Below are 17,242 nucleotides of genomic sequence, written 5' to 3'. Positions count from 1 at the left end.
CCGGAGCAACGGGTCCCCCGGGCGCGGCGCTCTTCGCCGCCATCTCATTGTCCCCGCCGGGGCTGCCGGGGGCGTCGGGCCGAGCTCGGCGGCCTCTCCCTCTGCCGGGCCTGCGCCCCACTCCGGGCGGCGGCGCTCCCGCTGGGCCGCGGGGGCGGCCCGGGCGGCGGCGGGGGATGCGCGGGCGGAGCGGGGGTGGCGCTTCCGCCGCGCGGGGCACGGTGGCGGCGGCCCCCGGCCGGCCCGGGAGGCGGCGGCGGCGGAGTTGGTGCCGCGGCCGCGGGGAGGGAAAGTTGCGGGAGCTGGTGGGCTGTCCGGTTCGGCCCGGCCCGACCTGCCACCTGGGGCTGGGCCGAGCCCGGGCCGCCCCAGCGCCGCCGGCGTCTGGCTGGCGTCCAGCGGGGACTGGAGGGGCACGAACCGGGGGGAGCGTGGGGCTGGAACCCCAGAGCTGGGGACCCCCCGGCCCGCTGCTCCCGTTGCTTATCCCCCAGTGTGGTGGCACCGGGGATAGCGGGGGGTGGGCGGCCGGCCGGGCCCGGCGCGGGGAGGCAGCCCCAGGGTGTTTCCCTGCCCCTCGGGGCGGGAGAAGCAGCAGGATGAGCCCGGGGGGTAGTTTGGACTGGCTGGTGGTACTGGAGCTGGGAACCGCGGCCCCGGGGAGAAGCCAGGTGTAGGCGATGGCCTCTGACCGGTGCTGGGGGTGGGAAGATGCAGAAACACCAAGCTGGGGTCCTGTGCTGTTGAGCAGCAAAAATAACAAGGGTTTTGCTTAGTAGAAAGAATTCAGTGATGGGTGCTGGTGACTGGCCTGCACTGGGACACCAAACTGTGCTTTTTGTGTGTTCCTGGGGTGTGAGTGGTGGCTGGGAGAAAGAAGATAGTATCCCTAGAACAACTTAAAGGGATGTGACTGCCAAGTATCAGTGTCAAAAAACTTAGTTTCTGGTAAGGCAGTGTGAGTTTAATTATGCTAATTGGGCTGCTGTGTAAGTGGGGGTGGTTTCAGTCATGTCCCCTGTGATTTTGTGGTACTTATAGCTCTATAGAGTTAGTCTAGCCATAGTGTTTATTAAGTTACTGAGGGACAAAAAGCCTTCTCCAGATCGCACCACTGATGCAACTCTGAAATTGTTTCGTGTTTGGTGTGATGGATGACATTAATGTCTGGATTCAGATATCTTAAGACTTGCTTAACTTTTCCATGTTATTGCACTAGTGATAGGGGTGTTACAGAAGAAGAATTAATCCAGATTTCTGGATCCAAAGCAGTTTTGCCTTGTCTTGTGAGATTTTTTTGTTCGTCTGTAGATAGCAAGGTCATTCGATGAGCATTTCTGTACTACAATCCCCTAATCCGTGAAAAAACCACTGGACCACAAGGCAGCGCGTATGTTGTCTGTTGAAAGGTGTCCTGGCTATGGAAAGAAGTTCTTAGATTGTGGAACTAGCGGCCAGTTTATTATTTCTTTCTTTCTGACTCAGCTGTGATGAATTTTTGGTGGGTAGCCTGAGCAGGCACATGTCGTGTGTGCAGAGGTTTTTGAAATGGCAGCAGGATTTCCTGGTGAGCGGGAGGCTAACTCCAGGGTTATGATTAATCTGATAGGATGTAATCTTTGCTGGCTGCTCAACACAAGAGTGTTTGGTTGAAATTCTTGGTTTCTACTGCTGACAGACATGCTTGTGGTATTACAGCAGTTGAAGGGGGTGGTGGGAAAAGGTATTTTTCTCAAGATGAGTGAACAGTTAGTGCTGGCTGTGGAGGTTCAAAGCAGCCCTTCTACAAACCCTGCAATTGAGGACTGGAGCACGTGGCAGCTTCATGGTCTCTGATGATTCTGAACGTTTTATAAACATTCTGAAGTTGATAAATTCACTATGGGAGATGGCGTTTATGGCCAAGTGTCCAGACACAATATGCTGTGGATAGTTTTGAGGGCAGCTGGAACTCTGATCTAAGAGCTTTGTGACTGGCGTCTCCAAGCTTTTCAGCTCCTGTCTCTGTCCACAGCCTGCCCTTTGTATTGTGCAGATTTTTATGTGGCATCTACTGAAACTGCAGCACACCTTTTGATAGGTGAGGCTTATGACCATTGAATATTTCCATGCATTGACAAAATTAGTTACTTGGGATGTTCAAAACCTCAACAAGTAAATATTTTTAATTGAAAGAACCTTTTCCTAGAGAAGAATATGTACCTCAAGGTTGCTCTGGTGACTTTGGATTCTCTCTTTTGCCTTCATTGCAAAGATTTGCCCCGATACAAGGTGGCTAAACATTGGCATTTTAAATAGTGTTTTAGTGGGCGGGTGAGCCTCTGGAAGTGTAAGGGTACAGTGGGAAAGAAATGCTTATTTGTAATGACTTTCTAAGAAAAGTCATTTATTGTGATAAGAAAATACCTTTATCATAATATTTGTTAATTATTTTCTGGTATCATGCACAAAAGACTCAAACACCCTGCTGAAAATTTGAAAGTGCTTGTTCTGTAGTTAACACAGGAGGTACTGAAAGCAGCATTCTGGACTTCCAAGTGCCCAAGTGTTTGGATGAGGCTCTGGCTACTGGTGTCAAAATCAGTCAAAACCAGAAGGTGATACTGAAGTCTGGCACCAAGATAAGGATGTGCCTTGCCTATATCTGATGTACTGGCTTTGGGATTTGAAATGTCAACCAAAAAATCTGTAAGATGCTTCATGCTTTTTTAAAGTTTTTGCATTTTGCTTGTGGTCACTCCAGTTTACCATGTGGAGCTCTGAAACTTGCCCATTGTCAATTACCATCTCCTCTTGCTTGCAGTGTCACTGTGTTTGCTCATTTAGCTAAAAATAGAAGGGAGTAGAGTTGGTTTTCATTCTTGGAAGAGAAATATGTATCCTACCAAGTTTGAGTTCACTGGCAGATAACTGTTTTGTTGTCTCTGTCCAGGACATCTAGAAATATGCTTTGTTATTAGCAATATTTTTATTTTACAAACTGATTTCACCTTGTTGATTTAGGTGTTGAATATGTGATCAGAATACAAATATGTATTTCTTTATTCCTCTAGAAAACAAGAAGTTGAGAGAACATTATGACCTTCTGTTGTAACTTTTCAGTCTGAAAATATGCTTTCAAAACCAAGTGTTGTTTTGGGAAGGTCCACACTATTTTTTTATTTTATTTTTTTTAAGGTAGTCATCACATTCAGGTGGCTGAAGGCGCTGCAGAGGGAATCTTCTCCTTAGTTCTGATTTCGTAGCTACTTGCTAGTTTCTGACACGTCCTGTTGGATATCTGAATGCAGGTGATGGTTTCACCGCTTGACAATTTGTGTGTATCATCCGTGAGGGAGTGCCTAGTAACTTGCGTCCTTTTGCTGACGTTGGAAGGAACTACTCTCCTGGTTTTGATAGTTTTGCCATGTTTCCTCATTTGTATCTCTGCAGGTATTTTAATATTTCAGAAAATGCTTTTTAATAATAGAAGTATGCTTGACAAAGCAGGATGCATTGGACAATAGATTCCTCACGGTATCTTTACTGGGCCAAGACTGTACCATGTGTAGGTTCAATATAAACATGATAAATCTGGTAACTATGCTTTCAAATTTTGCAATCTCAAAGCCACCTTATTTTGTAAGAAAATGCTCATTTATAAGTACGGGTAATACGGTATTTGGTACAACTGGTCCAAATGTAAGCTTTTGCCCTCCCTCAAGCGTTCAAGTACTCAACTTCTATACCGCCAAATGCTGATGATTCCACGATGATGATGCTGGTCCTACCCAGGGTGGATGTGTAGACTCAGCCTTTTGATATGCAAAAGGCATTGCTGGCATGACGTCATTTGGTGGGACAGGCCTCTCAGCCACAGTTGCCAGCATTATTAGACACGAGAGCTTGATGTGGGAGTGTATTCTGAGCTCCAGTCACACAGTTGTTAATCACTTATTGCAGAATTAAGAGCCAGAGGTTGAATTCTTGAGCCTGTCCTCCTTCAGCTGAAAGGCAACTTGTTTCAGGTGGTTCCCAAAAGTAATGTTTTCCTAGAAAGCAGCATGAGGCAACATCCAGCTTTGTCCCTTGCTGTGCAGTTCACCAGAATACTTGCTATTTATTCTATAAATAGGTCTAACGAGTCTATATTCTGTAACTCTCCATATAGCAGACTTGTCTTATATTGGGAGGTTAGCTGAGTGAAAACAGGGTTGACAGATTTTTCAGCTCCTAAGAAAAATATGTTTCTTTGTAGAGTTATATGGGAATAGATTTGTGTGTCAGAAATGTTTCTAAATGTCAAATATTTGTCTACAATAAAATAAAATCAAAACTATTCATCTTGGATGCTTTTTTTTTTTTTGTATACTAAAGGATAGCACGTGGTCGTTTTTGAAACAAAAATCAAATTACAAGCTGAGAATCTGTTCTTCCCCATGTGAGGCTTTCTCTCTCCTTTTTAGTTAGAATCCCCAAGGACCAGGAAGATACCAATGGGTTAGTGTTTATATGTGGAAAATAAAACTTCATTTGCTGAGGGATAACGAATTCCACCATAAGTGAATGATAAATATGCCAGTTTTCCATTGTTATTTTCTTAGATGTGTGCACTAGGACCACAGAATCACAGAATGCTAGGGACTGGAAGGGACCTCAAAAGATCATCTAGTCCAATCCACAGGAGCTTGTTCCTGCCAGAGGCTTTGTACAAGATGGCTGAGCTGACCTGAGAGCGGAGTCTCTTTCTCCACAGCTGCCCCGTTCCTTTGTGCGCTGCTGCGGCTGCTGTGACTTTTCCCTGAGAGATGAATTCCCCACCTGGCAAAACCCACCTGCTTGGAAGGGGTGTTTTTCTCCCTGGTGAATGAATTGAGTCAGGCCATCAGAATAAGGTGTTGCTAGGGGTGATGCAAGGACAGCACCAGGAATGTTTTAGGGAAAAGTGGTCCTGGAACTTGTGACCCTTCCTTCAGGTGGGAGGTTCAGAGTCGCTCAGCTGCATGTGCTTGCCCTGGGTGGCAATGTTCAGCTTGGAGCCCGTCACTGGGTATGAAGTTGGTGTTCCTGTGGGTAACTCTCTCACCTTTCAGCATTCCCCCTGCCAACTCTGCTCTCTGTAGCCTCTGTTCTTCCATTCTCTGCGGCTGGTCCTGTCTGCCTTACCCTGAATAACTTGGTGTCCTCAGCAAATTGTCAGCATTCACCTCCTTTGCCAGATGCAAGAACGTTTCAGATATTTTGGGCTCTGGCTCATATTCCTATGGGACTTTCTTACTCTATTGTCAAAAATGACCATTTGTTTTGCTTTCTGTTTGCTTTCTTTTAACCAGATAACCTATCCATGCAAGGCCTTTTATTGCCATGGTAGCTTAATTTCTGTAAGAGCCTTTTGTGAAGAATCATGTTAGATGTCTGTTGGAAACTAAAGCAGGCTTTATCAAGTAGGGTCCATTGGTGTGTGGGTAAATGATGTTCTGGAGTTTTGTGGAATTTGACTTTCCTGTATAAAATTTGGGTAGATTTCCCTGTCTAAATGCTGTCATCTGTTTAGCTGTCTACTGATCTGTCTTGTAAAATAATTTCTAAGTTAGGCTCACTAGACTGTGCCATCAAAAAGTGTTAGCTGAGAGAGAAAACACTATTATAAATTTTGCTAATTTTGTTTTTCCTGTAGCCTTACTTTAATAGGACACTGCTTGGGGGAGAGGAATTAAGAATCTCTCTTCTAAGAAATGAATATTTTAAAGAATGTTGAGAAACTTGGATATTTTGGGATCTTTGTTTTCCAGAGTTCTGTGGAAATTGGTCCAGAGTCTGATAGTTACTGGTAGCAGGAACTGAAGAGAAGGGCAGAGAGAGAGAAGGATAAGCACACAAAATACAGCCATGTTGGTCTGTTTCTGTTGGATACTGAGCTCTAAAAAACCAAAACAATATGGTTGCAGTGATACTGCAAAACAAATAATATAGTAGAGGGAGTGCACTTCACCATGATAGAGATCGTCCTTAACTTACAGAGCTGAAGTTAAAGGATTCGCCTGCCTTTGAGGGCTTCTAAACTGGGGTCTGTAACATTTGCGTTTTGCTCTGGGAATGAAATTGTGAGTAAAGATGGAGAATTAAAATGGTATGGAATAGCTACCAAGCCTTTTGAAGGACTTATCTGAAAGATTGCAACATTTTGGGTACTCCACCCTTTTAGTTACAGATCATGGTTTGTTTATTCTTCATCTTCTTTTTATTCCAGAGTCCCAGTGTTTTTCTTCAGCTCTTTGAGGCTTTTTCTGTTTTAGCGCTAGCTGATTTTTTTAAACTTGTATTTACATAAAGCAAATAAAAGTTGCCTGTAGTGTGTCCTTTGTCATCCCTCTAAAAAGGGTTGGTATAGTGGGTCAGAAGAAATGGCATAATTTCTGTGGCTTGTGCATTTTTCTTGCCTTCTCCAGCGAAATGGGCAGCTTTTTTCTCTTTAATATGTGTTGTTTCTGTAATCTCCACTTGGAACAGTGATAAGATGGAGCTGAAATTTAATTTGTTTCAAAATGATTTAGGGAATTTTTGAATACTAATTATTATGTTATTGTACAAAATGCTGGATGCGTTCCCGAAGAGGAGGAGATGTGGAAAATTGTACTATTTTATTTAAAATGGCCAATCTGAATGATGGCAGTGGTGTTCATTTGCTGAGATGGAGGAGAGGACGGTAGGTGGAATGGCAGCAAGAACTTGCAGTTCCCCAAAGCTGGAGTGTAATGAGTAGAATGGAATAATCCACTCTTCACTGTTGTGAGTGGGAGAATGCAGGCAATAGACTTAGTCAAATTTCAGGTATAACCTATGATACTGGCACTGTCAGAAAAGGCATGAAGTGAAATGCCCGACTTCTGACATTTTTCTTAAATGTGTATTGCAGATTTTTCTTAAACATGTTGTTTCAGTCTCTTTCTGTTATGCTTAGTTTTCTCCCCAAAACAAACCAGAGAAGCTGTTGCCTTTTGCTCTGCAAAAGGAAGTTTTCACACACTTTTGTGTCCGTTGGTGTGTGTAACTATAGAGCACCAGCCTTATAGAGTGACAACACTGGTGCCTGGTTGTCCAGTGTTAACGTCCTATTGCCTGAGGTGGCTATTGAATTGACTTCCTTGTCTTTAATTGAAATATTTGTTCATGTCATAGGCAATAAAGCTGGTAAAAAAAAGCTGGTATACCTTACTTTTCTGCTTTCTCATTACTGTTTGTTGATTGCAATCAAATTGGAAAGTTGAGAGGGACAATGTTGTTGGTGAGGAATTAGAATCAAAGGAAGCAATGTGTCTTGTGGGGAGCAGGGGGAAGAATTGTGAGTTGTAGCTGCCATTATTTCCTAGGCGTTTTGTTTTCCTAGGCAAATACATTGTTACACAACCGCTAAAACTTGAAAATGTATCCTTTTCAAAACGGTGAGAATATTTTGTTAGGGGGCTCTGCCAGGACTGTGAGCAGCACCAGGCCTTTTGGAAGAGAGTTGTCGACAGCTTACCAGCATCATTCACCATAGCATTTATGCAGAACTTGGGTCTCTCTCCCTCTAATGCCAGGATATACCACCAGTATTTTCTGTAGTAAATTCTGAAGTATTGCTAGGGTATGTCACTTGTGTAGTTCATTTTATTGTGAAATACACAGCTAAGAATTACCCTTTCACATCTTACTTGCCCATAAATTTTTGGCAGTCAGCTCCTTTGTTGTCAAACAACTTCCCTGACCTGCAGTCCTGCTTTGACAACACCCACATCTAGAGTTTGACTATTGTATCTGCCCCTGTCCCAGTGACAACGTGTTGCTCCTTTGTAAGTTGTGTTTGCATTCAAGCTTGTGTCAAAAGATAATGACTTTCTGTGACAGTAATCACAAAAAGCATTCAGCGTGTGGGACAATTGGTGCTGATTTGTAGCTCTTCAATTCTGATCTCTTCACCTACAACACTGGTAAATAGCAAGTAGTGCCATTGTGAAATGTTAAAGTGCCATTAGATTTGTTTATACTGTTTGAATCCTGCATGTGCAGGTTCACTAGTACTGGGAGGGGCGAGCATGACCCAGGGGAAAGCTTATGGAATTAAGCTATGATGGGACAAATACATAATTGAAGAACATGAGTATGTACAAAAATATTGGCTTGCAGCTCACTAGAAGAAATATTTGCTTGGTGGGTTCTCTTTGGACCAAATGAGGTGACGGCAGAGCAACCAATACTGTTCCCATTGCTGCTTTGCTTTGAATTAGTGTGTTTTATAAAAAAAAAAATAAAAAAAACCCCTAGCCTTTTAAATCTCTGGTCAAGCTATTGCTAATATGCTTTGTGTGTCAGAGTCTTTCAGAGATGACTCAAAAGAAGGATTTGTCTCCCAGGTTAGTTTAAGAACCGTTCTGTTCTTCCTGTGAGCTCCTGCGGCTGACGTTACTGGCAGAGTTCCCTGAAATGGAGGCTTAAGTTGGGAAGACAAAAAGCTGTGGGGAAGAAAGGGAACAACATGTTAGTAGAAGGTTAGAAATGATCTGAATGTCGTCTTTCCTTCTTAATGGCAAAAAAGACCAACACTTTAAAACACAGAACAGCTTTGTTTGGATTTTTTTCGTATCTGTAAGTTCAGGCAGTTAAGGACTTAGTTGCTGGGAATTTTTTTAATCCTAAAGGGGAACTTTGTTTATTATATTGTTAGAGATGGCTCAGATGAGCATGCCTGTGGTTGACATGGGTATGGTTAGGCAGTTATTAAAATCTTGTTTCAAATAATGTATGCCTCTGACAAACAAAGCATTCAGACTGGAAATTCCCACATTAGGTTTTTACCTGCAGATTGATTATTTTTTTTGGTGTTCCAACAAAAATTATTCAAGTTAATTCTTGAACATGAGATTAAAGATTTTTTTGGAGCTGTGGTAAATTTGCATTTTTTTTTCTATGGATTTCAGTGGGAAACTGCTGCTGAGTTTTCCTGCTTTAGGGTAGAGACCTCTAGTTGATCTGTTCTGTGGTTTTAGTTTGATAGCTCTAAGTTGTTACTTTAAAAAAACCTAAAAAATCCATGTAGCTTGACCCGTTCATAGGTGTCTGCAAAACAGTAAATGGTATCTTGGTAGGGACTACTAGCTGTGTTTTTTGAAGCAGATCTGCGCTTAGCAGATTTCCTTATTGTGCAGATTTTGCATAAGGAACAGATTGCATGTGCCACGGTGAGAGTAACCTAGGCTGTATCCTGTGTAAACACAAGTCACTCCCCATATCTTATGCATGACTTCCAGGGTTTGAAGACTAGGTTTCATATTCTTCATAGTCACTAAGCTTCTGAAAGGCAGATCTTACCAATCCTTTTGTGCTATATTTGTGTTTTCTCCAAAGCATGCAAGTTACTGAGAGCGCCAATAATGAAGAATGTTTTTCCTGACTTTGTTCAGGAGCGAACATTGTTGGATACTGAAATGTTGTTGGATGCACGAGCTGAAATCTTCTGGTTTTGTGCTTGAGCAGTTTAAAATGTCATAGTGGAGTATGAAGTAAAAGAACAACGTGAACTGCTTTTACCCTTGCCAGAGCTAACTGATGATGTCGAGATCAGAAATGTTAGTGTCTCAAAGCGCATTACAAAGGGAAGCAAAAGTGCCCATATATAGAACTTCTCGGTTTTGCTATGATACCCAAGTGGGAGGTTACTCTGGGGAGCTGTTTGGTGGCTTCATTTGTTGTGTGAGTATCGGTGCTGTCACTGGTGGGACCCTGTGGCTCTAATACCATCTTCCCCCCAGGTTCTAAATAAACTGATCGTACCTGATGAGAAAAATTGAGACCACCCTGCCCCCTTCATATTCTGTTCCTTACAATCTTTTTTTCCTTACTCTCCAGCTTATAAGAGTTTTCTTGTATCACCAACACAGATTGAACCTTGCAGTTATGTTCTTTGAAGAACACTACCTAAAACGTTTGAGTAGTTAATAGGTTCATGTAATACCTGTTTTGCAGTCTTCTAGCACTTGGCTTTCCAGCAGAAACACACTATTTTGTCCCTATAATTATTTTTCTTTAGAAACAGTGGTTTATTTTTAGAAATTGCAAAGTCTTTATCATTTCAATGTCTTCACCCTCTAACTGGGACATGCTGTGTTGTGAGACTATACGTTATAAGGATTTTTACTGTTGAAGTTTTATTTAATGAAATAACTGGTATGGGGGAGGCTATTAAAGTGTGTTTCTATCTAATTATTTTATTGTAGTTTTTTCTTTTTTTTTTTTTTTTTATTGCTGGAATCCATAGTGATGTAACTCTGGATCCAAATTCATGTTGCTTTTACAGCCACTATTCAGTATTTAAGTTGCAGCATTCCGAGATCTCTGTCCAGTCTTGTGTTTAACTACTGTAACAATGGGCTTGTACTAGAATGGTTATTTATTTACTTTTACTTTTGTGGTTCTGCCTGGGCTTTCTTTGTTCCTGGAAGAATATGGAACAAAAAAAGGATGAATAGAAATGAGTTAATCCCTTTCTCTGTCTTGAGGGAAGATCATTTACAATATTCTTGACAGATGCTTGTCTAATCTCTTAATTGCTGGAAATTCCACTGCATTTCTTAAGCAGCTTATTCCAGGGCTTTATATTCTTACTGCCTATTTTTTTTTCCTAATGTTTAACTGATGCAATTTATAGTAAACTTTGATTTCTATTTGGTCATGTCCAGTTTTTGATGTACCTGGATGTATTTGAGCTATCATTTTTTCCCTTGATATCTTCTCTAACACAAACTGTGTGTCTTTATATTCCAGTTCTTCCAGTGTTTCCCATAGATCTTTTCTTGTCTTCCGATCCAGCTCATTGCTTTGTAGACCTTCTCCCATCAGTTCCTATCTGGAAGCCTGGAGCCCCAAACTGTGCACCCTGCTTTAATGCTGGAAAATCTCCTAGTGCTGAGTGTATTGCTCTCTGTTTATCTATTATGAAGAGATTTTCCATTGCTCACTGTTATCCTTTTGTCTGTAGTTCATGTGGGGCTTTGCAAGCAATCCCAGTGTCTGAGGTTCTGCATTGGCCTGTTCTTGGTTGTGTATTTGGAGTCACTGTTGGTTTCTGTCGCTTGGTTCATCATTCTCACAAATGGAGGAATGAAAACCAGGATGGGAACCAGCACAGAAAACAGTTGTCACTGGTGAACAAATCAATATTTGCCCCTTGGTAAAAACAGCTTCCCCTGCGTGGTTACCAAGATATACAATATAAACATTTCATTATTTTTTTGGCTGATAGCATTTGACCAAAGCTGTGGTTTTCTTACTTGCTCTTGTCTGTGAGGATCAGGACTTTCCTTTTTGATGTCCTTGCCTGATGCAGTTGTCTGTGTTGTCATTTGATTAGCTGCAGTCTTCAATATTCATGAAGTGAAGAAAGGGGCTGCCTTGTTTGTTCAGCGTCAAGCTCCTGAAAGCGTACATGGAACAGCGCTTTCTCTACATCCTTTGATTTCAAATGCTGGGGTTTTGTTATGATAAAATGCTACAAATCTTCATGAGTACTTTTGACAACACAGAAAGAAGATACGCTTTTTTTTATGGTAAAATAGAAGTTTTAAGAGAAAAGAAAAAAGCTGGGAAACAAAAATTTAAAATGTTAAAAGTGAAAAAGAGATACATTTAATGTCAATATAGTCTGTTTCTTACTGTCTTCCTCTAAAATTTGTCTAAGAAACAACTCTCTTCTAGCACAGACTGTATTCTGAACTTACGTTTCTATAAGACTGTAGGTATACTTTTGTACCAAGTAGTGAGGTTTTGAGCCTTGAAACCAATCTTCTAGTTATTACTTAATTAACAACATTTATTTATTAACTATTTGGATCCTGGCTTCTTCATGTAGCAGTATTTATTTCCTATCACTGTATAATCTTCAGTGAATAAGTTTAGACATTGATCTGAATTGTTACTGCACTATTTTATGTGCATGATGATCTGAAACTTGCATTTCATTCATTGCTTACTTAATTTGAAACTCTGCCTCTTACTGTGTTTTACAAGCTATTTTTTCTTGGGACTTGTAGAGTTGCAATGGAACTAGCCTGTGTTTTCTAGGCTTTCCTGAATTTTGTAGCTTTATATTGATAAACACGCCTAATATTTTCTTTTTTTTTTTTTTCAGTGTATCTTTGTTCTCAATTAGTGTTTTTCCACCTTTTTTTTTTTTTTTTTAGGTGACAATCACTGCTATCACCTTTGCTGCCCTCCTGTCACCCCAAGTGTCTGCTTTTGACTGATGAGCCTCTGTTCCCTCCACCCTTGTTGCTGTTTCTCTCCGAGCAGTTTGGCTCCCTCTTGGAGCACAAGGGGCTTGTTCCCGGCTGTGCTCCTGGTAGGCAACAAGTGCTCCATACAGCTCGCAGAATAAAATAGGGGTATCGTGTGTTTCACTTAGCAGTTACAATGCTGTCTGCACTTGCCAAACGGTCAGTAGCCACTAAGTTTATACTTAATTAATGAGCAGTTGGTTTGTCAGCAGATGAATAGGTCTTTCTGTAGTGAAAAAACTTAAGAGGACCATGATCGAACAACCTTCCTTTCTTCCTGTGTGTCCTCTCTTTGTTAAGCTGCAGTTCCCCAGCAGCGTTGGCTGTATTTTGCTGTGCTGTTTGGTGGTTGTTAGTAAAGGCATGTTGGAAGACAGGTATCTCGGCAGGCTAGAGAGTAGTTTGTGGTCTAATGTATAATAATTGTGATACTGAGGTTTGTTTGGGGGTGGAGAAGTACTTGGTCTTTTGATTCTATACTTCTGTGGCAACCGCATTTCTTATTGTGGCTCTCAGCCTGACAGAAGTTGCTTTGTGCTGTAATTGAGCATTTTACCAGGTGTAACAGCGGATAGCGCAGGAGGAAATGATTTCTCAACCAACCTGGCCAGTTCTCTGAGAAAATGGGTTTCTCCGCTATCATTGCAATTCCCCATCAGTGCTTTATTCTTCGAATGTACCACTCAGGGAAAATCATATCTTCCATAGTTATATCACTTATCCTACCAATATATTGCCCTTTTTAATAGGCTGGGAAGAAGCTAATAATCGATCCCTTACTTTCCTCTCTAGGAGCCCTTAAATATCCAAAGCAAAAAAAAAACCAAACCAAACAAAAAAACCCCACCCAAACAAACAACACCCACCGAAAACCCCACTCAAACAAACCAACCACAACCAACCACCACCACCAAAACCATAAAACAAACAAAACCACAAACAAGTCAACTGCTCTGATTTCTTGAGAATTTGGCACCGTATAAGGTGCTTGAGCTTTATGTGTTTATATCAAAATCTATTCAGTCTTCTGGCATCTTTTGCTCGTTTCATGAATGTAATGCACAATTCCACTGCTGGTTTCTCTTCTGTTTAGATTTTGTGATATTTTGAACAATCCTTCCCTTGTTCAAGCTTCAAAACTGTTTTCTTGCCCCTCTGTAGTAGCCTAGAGAGGTTTTCCACAGTAACTGTGTGAGAGTTCTTAGTTAATAGACTTGGTAAGATTCACTTCAGATTTAAAGCAAAAACAAGTTTGTGCTTTAGTGTCACAAACTTGTGGCTCTTTCTTATCTGAAATTGAAGAAAGAAATTTAAGGAAAAAGAAACACTTGACTAAAGCAGAGCAGCTGCCAGTTGGGAGGGGAAGCTAAATGACTAAATGTGGGGTATAACAACTTGAATCAGAATTTCTTGCTTCTGACAGCAAAGAACAGGATGGCTTGGTGTTAGTCACAAGAATCTCACTAGCTAGCTGCAAAGTGATTTGTCCTTAAAATCATCTGCTCTGGTTAGGAACTGTCTTTTTGACCTTGAGGATTTATTTTTCCCTGTAACCTGGGGGCTCTGCTCAGAAAAGAGATCTCAGGCTTTAAATGCTCCTTTCGGTCTTACCTTGGGCTTGTAAGGACAATTGTTTGTTGATTTCAGGAAACCATTTTATATTTGCAAGTCAAATTGAACTACCATACTCAATTGTTTTCCATTTCTCTGTAATGCAGCTTAATTTTATCCAAATCTTCATCAGCCTGGGAATTTGCAAGCAGATTAGAAATAAAATTGTACATTAGAGAACAGCCAATAATAAACATCCTTTTAAAATGTTCACATTTAAAGAGAGAGAATCATCAAATCCCCTCCTTTTAGATATGAGACTGTAAAATGTGTTCAGGTTCCCATTTTTCTAGTGCATTAAAACCTCATCGTGTTTTCTTTTTTTCCTCCTTTGGCAATTGATCTGATACCTTGTTCTCCCAGATCGTTCTCCCGGTGTTTGAGTAAGGTCAAGAGCTCCTCAAAATGACAACCTTTGATTCTAGTGTAGCTGCCAAATTGCGTTTTCATGTTCAAAAATATCTTCTGTCTTCAAAGAAAACATGGACGCTCCTCTTACAGTACCATTAACCATTCCAGTTCTGCTCACTGGTGTTAATGAATCAGTGCTCCCTCTGAGGAGTAATTGAAAACTCATGGAAGAGGCTTTTGTAACCACTGGTAAGGAACTCATGAAACTTTTTTTAGCTTAAAATACAGGATTTTCTCAGCATTGCTCTCCAAACGCTGGCGAGATCATTGTAGCTTCAGTTGAGGGAAATTTTGCTGAAACTAATAACAGACTCATTTTGCGCTCTCTTAACATCTGGTATATCTGGACCTGGAAGATGGCTGTATTGACTGCAGTTCATTTCTGAATTAAACATGGGCACCAAAGTGTTGAAGGGTTCCCTAAATTCTGATAGCAAAGGAAGGTTCAGGTTTTGGGAGTGCTCAGTGTTGGGCTTCACTAGGATTGTTTATTCAGAGGGTTGGCATTAAAACAAGCTTTTCTTTAAAAAGAAAAGTTGTGTCAGACAGAAACAAGCCTTTGAAAACAGTGATCTTCCATCAGTGGATACTTTGGTGTCTGCCCTACCTTCTGCAGGCAAAGAAGTGATTGCAGTCTTACTACAGTAGAGTGGCAACTTAATTGCATCAGTTTAATGTGAACTAGTGAATGTGATGACCCTACGTATTCCATATGGTCTTCTCAGAGCCTTTTTCTTGACTATCTAGTTAGATTTATAGCACAAGTTGTGTTACTATGAAGGAGTCTGGGTATTTCTGTGATCAAACACAGCTAGAAGACTTCAATGGAGCCCTGAAGGGAAGATTGAATCTTTTATGTCAGTGCTGTGTGCTAGATATGTCATCACCTCATAGCATAAAGTCTATAAGGAAACTGCAGTTATGTGTATTAGTGAAACAAATGCAGTCACATATAGATGTTTGGTTACACCGCTGATTAAGGGAGATGTTGTATTATTATTGTGCTCATGATGTTCCTGTCTACAAAGTTAAGTTCTCCTTACAGTTCTGTTTTTGAACGATACCTTTGGAAACATAAAGTTTTAGAAATCAACTTAAAACTTTTTTCTTTTTACTGAAAAGATATAAAGAAGAGAAAAAAAACCCCAAACTCAGGCATAAAATGCTCAAATGCAAGCAAGAGTGAGGTTTTTGCTAAATGTGTCAAATGGGGAATTAGCTGTAAGTTCTCTGGGAGCTCTGTATTTGGCAGTTTTTGTACTTCTGAAGGATATGTGATTTTCAACATGTCTGTTTTAGGACACTGAACACTTGCTATAAGCATAGAGTGACGTCCAAGTTTGAGCCTGCAGGTTAGACAGGTGCTTTCCATAGGAAACGCACCAGTAATTCCCAGTGTTCCTGGACAACAGAGTATGCCTGAAGGAGTTACTTTAAAAAGGTAACCTATTCCATCTTTTTCTCACTGGCAGTATTAAGAGCAGATTTCTGAATGCTTTCGATAAAGAAAAGTAAAAATCTGTGATGGAAATTGCTTTAGAATTGCCTTTGAAGCATATATTTCTCTCTTCTTGTCTCCTCTAACCAGGTATGGGAAGGCCAATTGGCAATTTTGGCACGTGTATTCTGCTTTGGAGCTGTCCAGAGGCTTGGGTTAGATTGATAATGTATTTTGGTACAGATTTTACAAATGCACATGAAAGCAGCATATCCTTATTGAAAACCATTATTTAGAATGCGAGGTATGACAGAGGCAGGAGAATATGGTAATAACAGCAGAACAGAGCAGGCTGAGTTACAGAATAAGAGGTGAGATTGCTCTTATCTTTCCTGCCAGTCAGGGGCTGAGAATCGATTAGAGTAGTGTTGGACTTGAAATATCTAATTAATGATGAAAAGAGCCACTAGTAATTTGGACTGTATCGAACATGAACTGTATAATGAAGTAGGGAGGTGAGCTCAACCACATTAAATGGGAGAACCTGTCACATCTATAATATTAAAAAGCTGTCTTAGTATTAGAAACTGCAGTGGTAGAGTACCCAGTAATTTAGAGTATTTAGCATTAAAAGTCTGAGCTAATTAAGGGTATTAAAATGGTTGCAGTAAAATTTGGGTATTTAAAGTTTATAAAAGCTCTAAGCAGTAATTAAGGATGCTGTTTTAATGTACAAAATTCATTCAAGATGAGTAAAGAAAAAAATCCTGCTGCAGCTCACAAGGGGAAGTGTAAAAGGAAAAATCTGCTTTTAAATTCTTGTTATTGTCTCTATGTGATTTAGTTAAATAACTAAGAAACATGAAACTAGTCTATCTTCATATATAGTGCAATTTGGGATATTCCCATGTCCTTGCTAAAAGTGGAAAAGATAGTCCTTTGCATGTTTATCTAATTTTATGCTTTAGTTGACAGGGGATTAGACTCTGAATTTTTTGTCTGCTCTGTATTTTCTGAGATTTTTTCCATTTTGGTGCCTCTGAGATCATGGTTGAAATAAAAGCTATACTTTTCTGCCTAATCAAGCAGCTTCCTTCATTTTTAGCTGGTGATAGATTTTTTTGGTACCGTTTTCTCCAGCTCCCTTGTAGCTGTTGGGCTGTTGCTGCTCAGAATAAGAAAAGGAAGAGAAACTCTGTGTTGCTAGCGCCTGGCTCTGAATGACCCTTTTGGTGACAAAACTTCCAAATCAAGCAGTAGGAGAAAGATCCCAGCGAACTCCCCATCAACCTGCAGACCTTTGGGTGAGCTCGAACGGTAGCCAAGAAGCTACTGGGAAAGGGGAGAAACTGGAGTTCTAGTCTTGCGAACTTCAAAAGCTCACCAGAACCTGCAGTGGGTTATTCTGAACATTGAATTACATTTTGTCACCTGGAAAGGTACATTTCCAAAAATGTTCACATGGTTTCTCCTTCCAGCAATTGTTTATTTTCCC

General features: G+C 40.9%; 1 protein-coding gene across 3 annotated transcripts in view; it reads left to right on the top strand.

The window, feature by feature from the left end:
- The window catches only part of STAG1 (STAG1 cohesin complex component), a 174,395-nt gene that overhangs the window by 415 nt on the left and 156,738 nt on the right, over positions 1-17,242 (top strand). The window contains exon 1 of one of the 3 annotated variants that reach the window (XM_065073077.1): positions 14-17,051. The exons of the other annotated variants lie outside the window; for them this stretch is intronic. The gene's annotated coding sequence lies outside the window, so the exon portion shown is untranslated. Of the gene's footprint in view, positions 1-13; positions 17,052-17,242 lie in introns of those variants that run through there. 3 annotated transcript variants of the gene reach the window in all.

The sequence above is a fragment of the Columba livia genome, chromosome 9 (assembly GCF_036013475.1).
Source record: "Columba livia isolate bColLiv1 breed racing homer chromosome 9, bColLiv1.pat.W.v2, whole genome shotgun sequence".
NCBI lineage: Eukaryota > Metazoa > Chordata > Aves > Columbiformes > Columbidae > Columba > Columba livia.
Note: the sequence above shows the minus strand (reverse complement) of the source record. Positions and strands in the feature narration are given on the sequence as shown.